Here is a 12,202-nt window from a genome sequence, read left to right on the forward strand (position 1 = left end):
ATATATATATGTATATATATATATATATGTATATATATATTACAATTCTGTTTTCTGTCTTGCTGACGGAGAGGAACTTTGGAGCTTGTGGGGTTGCGTGTGTAGGTACTCCTTGCCTTTTTCCCGTGGCAGAGAAGGGGTATTAGGGTAATAGAACTAGCAAGTTACTACTATCATTCTCTCAAAGCTTTTTCTAAACCTGGTACGAATGGAGGTCTTGTTGTTTTATTACTCTTTGATTTTTTTTCATGTTATCATGTCTCACGGCATGCGAGGGTCATTCCATAGATTTGCTAGCAGTAATAAAAGGTTTGGGGTGGTGGCAAGGTGAGATGATAGACTTTTAAAGCAAGGACAATGCTAAAATAAGGACGGATGAAGGCAATGAAGGTAGAGGGGAAGGAAGGAGTAGGGAGATAGATGTCGCTTTTGTAAGGAAAGAAGGAGAGATAATCTGCATTTGCCACTGGAATATCAATGAAACCACACCGCGTCATGCTTGACACATACAATTCTGAATTAGAACAATTGGGTCATACATGTGTTTTTGTTATTCCATTGCCAGCACACTAGAACAATTGTATGATCCATGTGTTTTTGTTATTCCGTGGCAACGCACGGGCATCATAATATATATACAACCCTACGTGTTGCTGTTCCAAAATGCAGATTCAGCAAGACAGAAAACAGAATTGTAATTTTCCTTGGCCCGCCTGCATATGCATGCATACAACCCTACGTGTTGCATGTTGCTGTTCCAAGATGTACACGATAAGAAATCAACTTTTGCCTTGTATGCTTTGTAGGAGTGTAAGAAAATGAGACTCCGTGTCTCCGACTATTTCTCCTTTTCAATTAACTAAGAAACACATAATTTAGATCTGATGGCTACTATTATCTTCAGTTATGCCTTTTGCCTCCTTAAATCCGAATCACACAATTGAGATCTAATGATTATTTTCTTCATTTAATTAGGACAAACGTGGAGGCTCCGATGGTGCTTCCAATAAGTAAATATAAGGTATAAGATATACGATGTTTTATACAGTCATAATCAAAGTCATAGGGGTATTTATAATTTTAATTGTTTGTGTTTACTCTATCTGTCATACGTCGCCCTATTCTTCAAGCCAACTGGTCCATGCTCTTGCTCATGTTTATATGTTGTCTCTTGTAATATAGTTACACCATCTTGTACGGCATAGAGTCGACAACAGTAATATTTCTTAAGAAATAAACGATTTTGCTACCTATCTTGAACACACCAATGCCAACAAGTATTTATAGTATTGGAACAATGTCTAGGATACCAACCACAAGTTGGATGAATGTTTACCGGTGATAGTAGATCAGTAGATATATTTTCTACTTACTATTGTTAGACCAGAATACACATAATTACAATTGGACACTGATATAAAGTTAAGTTCATACCATGAGATTCCATTTGTTATCTACGTGATATATACACTAGTAGAAAACAGGGCTTTGGTCCAGGCCGGGTCAGCCCATTAGTCCCGGTTCAGTCCAGAACCGGGACCAATGGGGGCATTGGTCCCGGTTCGTGATCCCAGGGGGCCGGCCGGGCCACGTAGGCCATTGGTCCCGGTTCATCTAGACCTTTTGGTCCCGGTTGGTGGGATGAACCGGGACCAATGGGCCTCGCTCTTGGCCCACCACCATTGGTCCCAGTTGGTGGCTTGAACCGGGACCAAAGGCTCCCCTTTAGTCTCGGTTCATGCCACCAACCGGGACCAATGAAGTGCCTATATATACCCCCTCGCGTAAGAGCAGAGCACATTGCTCTGTTTTTTTCTGGCCGAGGGGGAGAGGGCTTGGTGGTGCTCTAGCTCACCTCCTATGCACACAAGGTGTTCGATGGAATGCCCGAGCCACACTACTTAAGCTTTCTCCTCTCCAAGCTCGACCTCCAAGCTCCATTTTCCACAATATTTGTCTAGTTTTCGCGGTCCGTCACGCCCCGTCCCCATCTTCACCGCCGTCGATCACCCGCGCCGAGCTCATCGCCGGCACCACCGTGGTGAGCGTCTTGTTCTTATCTTCTTTCTGAAAGGAAAAATATTCTTACTTGTATGTTTACATAGATACTTGTATTATTTTCTTACTTTTATTATTGCATCTTATATAGTGCGATGGTTTTGGTATCCGCCCCTGTCGGCCCTTGTCCTGTCTATGATTCGGATGTGGTATATATATTATCTTTATAACTATTGGTTCATTTATAGATTTAGGAAAATTATGCCGACCAACGTGACATAGATTTTATTTATGCAGGATATATGTGAATTAGAAATGCCAACCGACCCTATTGTCGAGAGGTTAAATTTAGTTGAAGAAGAAAACAATTTGTTGAAGGAAAAAATAAAAAAATTGAGGAGGAGAAGATGATATTGGAGTTGCATGTTGCGGATGTCGTCGATGATCACAAGATCAAGATGGATGCGATGCGCTTGAAGATTAGAAAGATTAGAAAATATGCCATTCATACCGAGGCTTGGTATCATTATGCCGTTGGATCAATTGTTACCTTGGTTGCGATTATGATCGCATTTTTTCGCATTGAAATGTTTTACATAGTTTCAATGTATGGTTTAATTAATTAGATGCTCTGGAGAGCTATATGTTGTTAGATGAGAACTATGTATGCACTTTGGTTTTAATGTGATGATGAAGTTCTATTAATTTGGACATTTAATTATATATAATGCACGCAGATGAACCGGCAATGGATGTACGGTGACAGACACACCTGCGAGTACATTAAGGGCGTGCATGAGTTTCTCAATGCGGCTGAGGCAAACAAGCAGAATGGTTTTATGTGTTGTCCATGCACTGAATGTGGGAATACGAGGTCTTACTCTAACCGGAAAATCCTTCACTCCCACATGCTTTATAAGGGTTTCATGCCACACTATAATGTTTGTACGAGGCACGGAGAAATAGGGGTTATGATGGAAGACGGCGAAGAAGAAGAGTACGATGACAACTATGTGCCCCCTGAATACGGTGATGCTGCAACGGGGGGAGCTGGTGAAGATCAAGAGGAACCAGACGATGCGCCCAATGATGCTGCAACGGGTGAAGCTACTGAAGATCAAGAGGAACCAGACGATGTTCCCGATGATGATGATCTCCGCTGGGTCATTGTCGATGCAAGGACGCAATGCGAAAGTCAAAAGGAGAAGCTGAAGTTCGATCGCATGTTAGAGGATCACAAAAAAGGGTTGTACCCCAATTGCGAAGATGGCAACAAAAAGCTCGGTACCGTACTAGAATTGCTGCAGTGGAAGGCAGAGAATGTTGTGGCTGACAAAGGATTTGAGAAGCTACTGAAAAATATTGAAGAAGAAGCTTCCAAAGGATAACGAATTGCCCGATAGTACATACGCAGCAAAGAAGGTCTTATGCCCTCTAGGATTGGAGGTGGAGAAGATACATGCATGCCCTAATGACTGCATCCTCTACCGCGGTGCATACAAGGATCTGAACGCATGCTCGGTATGCGGTGCATTGCGGTATAAGATCAGACGAGATGACCCTGGTGATGTTGACGGCAAGCCCCCCAGGAAGAGGGTTCCTGCGAAGGTGATGTGGTATGCTCCTATAATACCAAGGTTGAAACGTCTGTTCAGAAACGAAGAGCATGCCAAGTTGATGCGATGGCACAGTGAGAACCAAAAGAAAGATGGGAAGTTGATACCAAGGTTGAAGTACTGGGATGAGTTTGCAAAGGACCCAAGGAATGTATGGTTTGCTTTAAGCGCGGATGGCATTAATCCTTTCGTGGAGCAGAGCAGCAATCACAGCACCTGGCCCATGACTCTATGTATGTATAACCTTCCTCCTTGGATTTACATGAAGCGGAAGTTCATTATGATGCCAGTTCTCATCCAAGGCCCTAAGCAACCCAGCAATGACATTGATGTGTACCTAAGGCCATTAGTTGAAGAACTTTTACAGCTGTGGAATGGAAACGGTGTAGGTACGTGGGATGAGCACAGACAGGAGGAATTTAACCTTAAGGCGTTGCTGTTCGTGACCATCAACGATTGGCCCGCTCTCAGTAACCTTTCAGGACAGACAAACAAAGGATACCATGCATGCACGCACTATTTAGATGACACTGAAAGTATATACCTGGACAAATGCAGGAAGAATGTGTACCTGGGCCATCGTCGATTTCTTCCGACCAACCATCAATGTCGAAAGAAATGCAAGCATTTCAAAGGCGAGGCAGATCACCGGAAGAAGCCCGCCATGCGTACCGGTGATCACGTACTTGCTATGGTCAATGATTTACACGTAATCTTTGGAAAGGTCCTGGTGGACTAGCTGTTCCGAATGATGCCGAGGGACACGCACCCATGTGGAAGAAGAAATCTATATTTTGGGACCTACCCTACTGGAAAGACCTAGAGGTCCGCTCTTCAATCGACGTGATGCACGTGACGAAGAACCTTTGCGTGAACCTGCTAGGCTTCTTGGGCGTGTATGGGAAGACAAAAGATACACCTGAGGCACAGGAGGACCTGCAACGTTTGCACGAAAAAGACGGCATGCCTCCGAAGCAGTATAAAGGTCCTGCCAGCTACGCTCTTACGAAAGAAGAGAAAGAAATCTTCTTTGAATGCCTGCTCAGTATGAAGGTCACGACTGGCTTCTCATCAAATATAAAGGGAATAATAAATATGCCAGAGAAAAAGTTTCAGAACCTAAAGTCTCATGACTCCCACGTGATTATGACGCAACTGCTTCCGGTTGCATTAAGGGGCCTTCTACCGGAAAACGCCCGATTAGCCATTGTGAAGCTATGTGCATTCCTCAATGCAATCTCTCAGAAGGTGATCGATCCAGAAATCGTACCAAGGCTAAGGAGTGATGTGGCGCAATGTCTTGTCAGTTTCGAGCTGGTGTTCCCACCATCCTTTTTCAATATCATGACGCACGTCCTAGTTCATCTAGTCGACGAGATTGTCATCCTGGGGCCCATATTTCTACACAATATGTTCCCCTTTGAGAGGTTCATGGGAGTGCTAAATAAATATGTCCATAACCACGCTAGGCCAGAAGGAAGCATCTCCATGGGCCATCAAACAGAGGATGTTATCGGGTTTTGTGTTGACTTCATTCCTTGCCTTAAGAAGATAGGTCTCCCTAAATCGCGGTATGAGGGGAGACTGGCTGGAAAAGGCACTCTTGGAAGAGACTCAATAATATGGAGGGACGGATATTCTTGGTCTCAAGCACACTACACAGTTCTACAGAACTCTGCCTTGGTGACCCCGTATGTCGATGAACACAAGAATAGTCTGCGCTCCAAACACCCGGAGCAGTGCGATGACTAGATTACATGTGAACACATCAGGACTTTCAGCAGTTGGTTGGAAACACGTCTCAGAGGTGACAAAAATGTTTGTGATGAGTTGTACTTGTTGTCCATGGGACCATCTTTGACTGTATTGACATACAAAGGATACAAGATAAATGGGAATACATTTTACACGATCGCCCGAGATCAAAAGAGCACCAACCAAAACAGCGGTGTCCACTTTGATGCAGCAACCGAGAGCGGAAAGGACACATATTATGGTTACATAGTGGACATATAGGAACTTGACTACGGACCTGATTTTAAGGTCCCTTTGTTTAAGTGCAAATGGGTCAATCTGTCAGGCGGCGAGGTACAGGTAGACCCACAGAACGGAATGACAACAGTGGATCTGAAAAATCTTGGGTACACCGGCGAACCGTTCGTCCTAGCCAATGATGTGGCACAGGTTATATATGTGAAGGACATGTCTACCAAACCGAGAAAAATAAAAGATAAGGAAGAGAATACATCATACGATGAGCCAAAGCGCCACATAGTTCTTTGAGGAAAAAGGGACATCCTGGGAGTGGACGGCAAGACAGACATGTCTGAAGATTATGAAAAGTTTCATGAAATTCCTCTCTTCAATGTCAAGGCTGACCCAAGCATCCTGATAAACGATGAATATTATCCATGGTTACGGCGCAATAAGCAAATGACACAAGCGAAGAAAAAGTGAAGACTTTCTCCCGCAACTATTATGATGATACCATGCCAACTTTGTAACACACGAACATGCTACCATTGTCTGTTTTGTACATGCACATGCTATGTGGGTGAAATTATGATACCATGCCAACATTCAACTTCTTCAGAGTTCATTTGAAATGCTTTAATGTCTTAGGTTCGGCCCTCGTAATACCATTATTCAAATTTTAACTATTCAAATTTGAAAACTAATGGCACTAACAGAAAGTTCATAATTTTTTCTAAAACCGATGGCACTAACAGAAAGTTTATAATTTTTCTAACCTAAAAGAAAAAAGAATTAAAAAATGCAAAAAACAAAAGAAAATAAATAATGCAAAAAACAAAAGAAAACTGGAAAAAGTAAAGTTAATCACAAACTTGTGATTCAAACAATTTTCAAAGAATTCAAATTTTAACTATTCAAATTTGAAAACTAATGGCACTAACAGAAAGTTTATAATTTTTCTAAAACTAATGGCACTAACAGAAAGTTTATAATTTTGCTCCTCGCCCCTGGCCCATGACCATTAGTCCCGGTTTGTGCCACAAACCAGGACTAAAGGGTTGGTCCTCGTTGCGGGCAGAGTTTAGTCCCACCTCGCCAACCGAAGGGGGCTCACACCGGTTTATAAGCCCTTCCCTCTCTGCCTTGTTGAGCTCCTCTCGAAGTGAAAATAGATGCCCTAATAGAGAAAAGTTTAACCTAAATTCATAGTGAATTTCTCTGAAATTCATAGAAATTTACTATGATAGGTTGAATTTTCTCTATAAGCGCATCTATTCTCATTTTTTTAGTAAGTTAATCACAAACTTGTGATTCACACAAATTTCAAAGAATTCAAATTTTAACTATTCAAATTTGAAAACTAATGGCACTATCAGAAAGTTTATAATTTTTCTAAAACTAATGGCACTAACAGAAAGTTTATAATTTTACTAACCTAAAAGCAAACAGAATTAAAAATTAAAGCAGAAAACAAAAGAAAATAAATAATGCAAAAAAAAATCAAAAAACAGGAAAAAAACTATTTTTATAGTAAAGTTAATCACAAAATAAAATAAATAAAGCAACAAATAAAACAAAAAAACTAAAAAGTGTTTTCAAATTTGAAAACTAATGGCACTAACAGAAAGTTTATAATTTTTCTAAAACTAAAAGAAAAAAGAATAAAAAAATAAAGCCAAAAACAAAAGAAAATAAATAATGCAGAAAACAAAACAAAAAACTGGAAGAAATAGCAACAATAAGTATTTTGTTGTAAGTAGAAACAAAATAAAATAAATAAAGCAACAAAGAAAACAAAAAAACAAAAAAAGGGTTTTCAAATTTGAAAACTAATGGCATTAACAAAAAGTTTATAATTTTTCTAAAACTAAAAGCATAAAGAATTAAAAATAAAGCAAAAAACAAAAGAAAATAAATAAAGCAACAAAAAACAAAAAAAATGCCACCTACTGGGCCCCCACGGCCTGAATACGACTAGAAACCCATCCAAGGGCCAGGATTCAGGCCCGCAGGAGGCCCAGTAGGCCCACAGGCATAGCAGTGACAATTAGGCCCGTAAGCCTGCAATGGAGAGGAGCTCGAGAGGGGTGCGGCAGTGGGGCTTATAAACCAGTGCGCACCCCTCTCAACTAGCAAGGTGGGACTAAACTTTCGACGCAGCAGCCGCACAAGGCCTTTGGCCTCTCAACTAGCAGGTGAGACTAAACTTCGACGCAGCAGCCGCACAAGGCCTTTGGTCCTGGTGGCACCAACCGGGACTAAATGGTGCATTGGTCAGTTCGTGGCACAAACCGTGACCAAAGTTGGTGGCACCAACCGGGACTAAAGGGGGGCATTGGTCACGGTTGCCTTTGGTCCCGGTTGGTGGCACCAACCGGGACTAAAGGGGGGCATTGGTCACGGTTTGTGCCTCGTACCGTGACCAATGCTTCGTCTATATAAGCCACCCTTGTGAAAATTTTGGTTCAGTTCTTCGATCCCTCCCCGACGATGCTGCCAGGCTGCCCGTGCTCACCGTCGCCGCCCCGAGGTCGCCGTCGCCGTCACCGCCCGCTCCTCGTCGCCGCCGCCACCCGCTCCTCGAGCCATTGCCGCCCCGACCCCTTGCCGCCCTCGAGCCCGCGCTGCCCTTGAGCCCGCGCCGCCCCGGAGCTCGCCGTTGTCCCCGAGCCCTCCTCCCCGAGCTCACGCCGCTCCTCGAGCTCGCCGTTGTCCCCAAGCCCACGCCGCCCCGAGCCCGTGCCGCCCTCGATCTCGCCTCGTCCCTGAGCCCTCCTCCCCGAGCCCGTGCCGCCCTCGCCGCCCTCCTCCCCGAGCCATCCGCCGCCCTTGCCGACGCCCTCGCCGCCGCCTTCCCCGACGCCCTCGTCGCCCCCGCCCTCGCCCTCGCGGGTCAACCTCGCTGCTGTGAGCCGCCGCCACCCCGGTTTATCATTTTTTTGTTCGTATATATAATGTATATATGTATGTGTCTATATGTATGTATAGATGTTCATATATGTGTATTTTTTTGTTCAGAGCATTTTTTGTTCATATATGTATTTTTTTGTTTATGTGTATTATTTTTTTTGTTCATAGCATTTTTTTTGTTCATATTTTTTTTCATAGCATTATTTCCATGTATATATGTATGCGGCTAGGTATGTATAGATGTATAGCATTTTTTCCATGTATGCATGTCATTGTCAATATACCCCCTCCATGTTAACTTTGACAGGAGGGGGGTCGATATAACCCTCCCCGATAACTTTGACATGAGGGGGGTTGAGAACTAGTTTAGGGGGTCGAGGGTTGAGAACTAGTTTAGGGGGTCAAGGGTCGAGAACGCCGGACATTCATGAGAGAGGCGAGGAAGAAGGGGAAGAAGAGGGAGAAGAAGAGGAGAGGAAGAAGAGGAAGTCTTCTCCTCTATTCTTTCTTCTCTTCTTTTTTCTTCTTATTCCTATATGTATTAGTTTTTTTATTTAGGTTGTTAATTAGTAGATATTAATTTTGTTCATATATGTATGGATGCATGTGATATGTATGTATGTATGTATCGGGTATGTCGTTGTCGATATACCCCCTTCCCGATAACTTCGACATGAGGGGGTCGAGAGGGGGTCTAGGGTCGCCGAGGGGTCGAGGGTCGTCGAACATGAGAGGAAGAAGAGGATAAAAATAGAAGAGGAAGAAGAAGAAGAAAAGAGGAGAAGAAAGAATAGAGGAGTTCTTCTCCTCTTTTTTTTCTTCTTCTTCCTCTTTTTTTATCGGGAACGAGGGTCGTCGAGGGTCGCCGAGCGGTAGAGGAAACCCTAAATAGCAAGTATCGTCGGTGCCGGATAGTACATCCACGTCCCACAAGTGACGCGGGCTTCGACGCCCGTGTCACTTGTGGGACGTGGATGTACTATCCGACACCGACGGCCACATCTATCTCACACCGACGATACTTGCTATTTAGGGTTTCCTCTACCGCTCTTCTCTTTTTTTTCTTCTTCTTCCTCTTTATTTTATCGGGAACGAGGGTCGTCGAGGGTCAGGGTCGCCGAGCGGTAGAGGAAACCCTAAATAGCAAGTATCATCGGTGTGAGATACATGTGGCCATCGGTGTCGGACAGTACATCCACGTCCCACAAGTGACGCGGGCTTCGACTTCCACGTCACTTGTGGGACGTGGATGTAGTGTCCGACACCGACGGCCACATGTATCTCACACCCACGATACTTGCTATTTTGGGTTTCCTCTACCACTCGGTGACCCTCGACGACCCTCGTTCCCGATAAAAAAAAGAGGAAGAAGAAGAAAAAAAGAGGAGAAGAAAGAATAGAGGAGTTCTTACTCCTCTATTCTTTCTTCTTCTCTTTTTTTCTTCTTCCTCTTCTTTTTTTATCCTTGAAGCGTTGTCGAGGCCACCCCAAACCCTAGAGAAGCAGCGTCGAGGCCACCCCAAACCCTAGAGAAGCAGCGTCGAGGCCACTAATTAATATTAGTTCTATGTTTGCCACTAATATATCCATCTGTCATGTTTGAATAATAATTGCCATGTTGTCAATATTTGTAGAAACTATGGACACCGCCCGAGACGAAGTACAAGAAGAGTTGTTGGGGGACATAATCGCACGAGGAAGTGATGCCGTCTGCTCGTTGTTTCTCAACGACACCGATGGTCTGGAAGCAGCTGGCTATGATTATGATGGCTCCGGTGACCTAATGCCGGTGCAAGAAGGAGACCGTGAGGATGGCTCCAGTGACCCAATGCCGGTGCAAGAAGGAGACCGTGATGACGTCTCCAGTGACCGAACCGAGTCCGACTAGGTATATATATTAGTTAAGCTTCTGCTAACTAGCTAATTGATGCATTCATTGTTTTGGTATGTACACATATTAATTAAGTCTTTGTTCTTTTTTCTAGCCCTCCGGATTGAGAATAACTTCGGTAAAGAGACGAGGCCCGAAGAAAAAGTTGAGCTCGGATGAAAAGTTTGAGATCATAGCAATCACGCCCGACGGCCAACCGATTGAACCCCTCCGCACAAAGAGCGCATTTGTTGCTCAGTGCGGGGTTTTGGTTAGGGACAAGATCCCGATCAGCATCCAGCAATGGTTAAAGCCGGCTACAGAAGACCCTGAGGTGTCTTATGTCAATGATATGCAGAAAAATGATCTTTGGACTGAGCTGAAGTAAAATTTCACCCTACCGCCAGAGGATGATCCAGAGAAGCCAGGTAAAGAGCAATTAATCAAGTCTTTTGCTCTGAAGAGGATGGCAGAACTATTCAGGAGGTGGAAGAAAGAGCTGAATAAGTTTGTCCAAAATAAAGAGACACCAGAATTCCAGGGCAGATATGAGAAGATCAGAGATCACTGGCCCGCATTTGTGGCCCACAAGACATCGAAAAAGAGTAAGAAGATGTCAGCGACAAACAAGCAAAATGCTGCGAAGAAGAAGCATCACCATCGCACGGGGTCAGGTGGCTACCTCGTAGTCCGGCCTAAGTGGGCCAAGACTGAGAATGATCTGGTTGATAAAGGGATTGAACCAGAGACAATTAACTGGCCAGACCGTTGCCGGACTTGGTTCTTCGGGGCTGGCGGAACCTTGGACCCTGTAATAGGGAAGTGCATTTGGACGAACGATCAAATGACATACCAGGCAGGAAGCTTCAGCAGTATATCAAAGCAGCGCAGCAAGGGACGTTCTTTCCAGACAGAGAGAACGACGAGCTCACAATGGCCCTCGGGAATCCTGAGCACCCTGGACGGATACGAGGCACGCTAGGCTCCATTCCGTGGAAGGTTGGGTTTCCGGACGCAGGCGGTTACAAATCCTAGGAGAGGAGGAAAAATTGCAGCAGACCCAAATGCAGGTGCTGCAAGCAAGGGTACAAGCGATAGAGGAACGAGAAGCAAATCGCAGCAAACGTACTGCCGAAGCTTCCCCCGAACACTATACGAATCAGGTAATTTGCCATCTGTGCTCCACAGACGGCAAAGGCCTAAAAATAGACGGCAAAGAGTTTGCCGTCTGCAAGCTGATGGCAAACTCAGACGGCAAAGTTTAGCCGGCAAAGACTACTTTGCCGTCAGCTTTTCATCAGCCAGACGGCAAAGATTAATTGTTTCCCATAGTGGAAGCTACCCCGCCATCTCAGCGGAGAAGCAGCGTGGCTTCCACCGAGCTGTTTCAGCCGGAGCATGCCTTGACGGCTCCTGCCAACTATCCCGTGGATGCTATCACGGAGTCTCAAAATTGCCACCTTATGACGCAATGGATGATTTTGAAGGTCAAGGCGGCTATTGGCTCTGTTTATCTTACTGAACCTGGCGCAAATTTTCACTGCCGGCCGATTCCAGAAGAATATGCTAGGGTGATGGTGGATGAAATAACAGAGGGATTTGAGGACCTCCAGCTTGACCAGCCTACCGGTGAAGGGGAGACTAGGATGGGGTCTGCTCTGAAGACTCCATGCCTATGGCAGAAGGAGCTCATCAACCTTCCGAACTAGACGCCTCCGCCTCCTCCTCCTCCTCCGGCAAATCAGGGCACTCCGCCTCCTCCACCGCCTCCTCCTCCGGCGAGTCAGGGCACTCCGCCTCCTCCACCGCCTCCTCCTCCGGCGAGTGACGATAA

This window comes from Triticum urartu, chromosome 3 (assembly GCF_003073215.2).
Source record: "Triticum urartu cultivar G1812 chromosome 3, Tu2.1, whole genome shotgun sequence".
Lineage (NCBI taxonomy): Eukaryota > Viridiplantae > Streptophyta > Magnoliopsida > Poales > Poaceae > Triticum > Triticum urartu.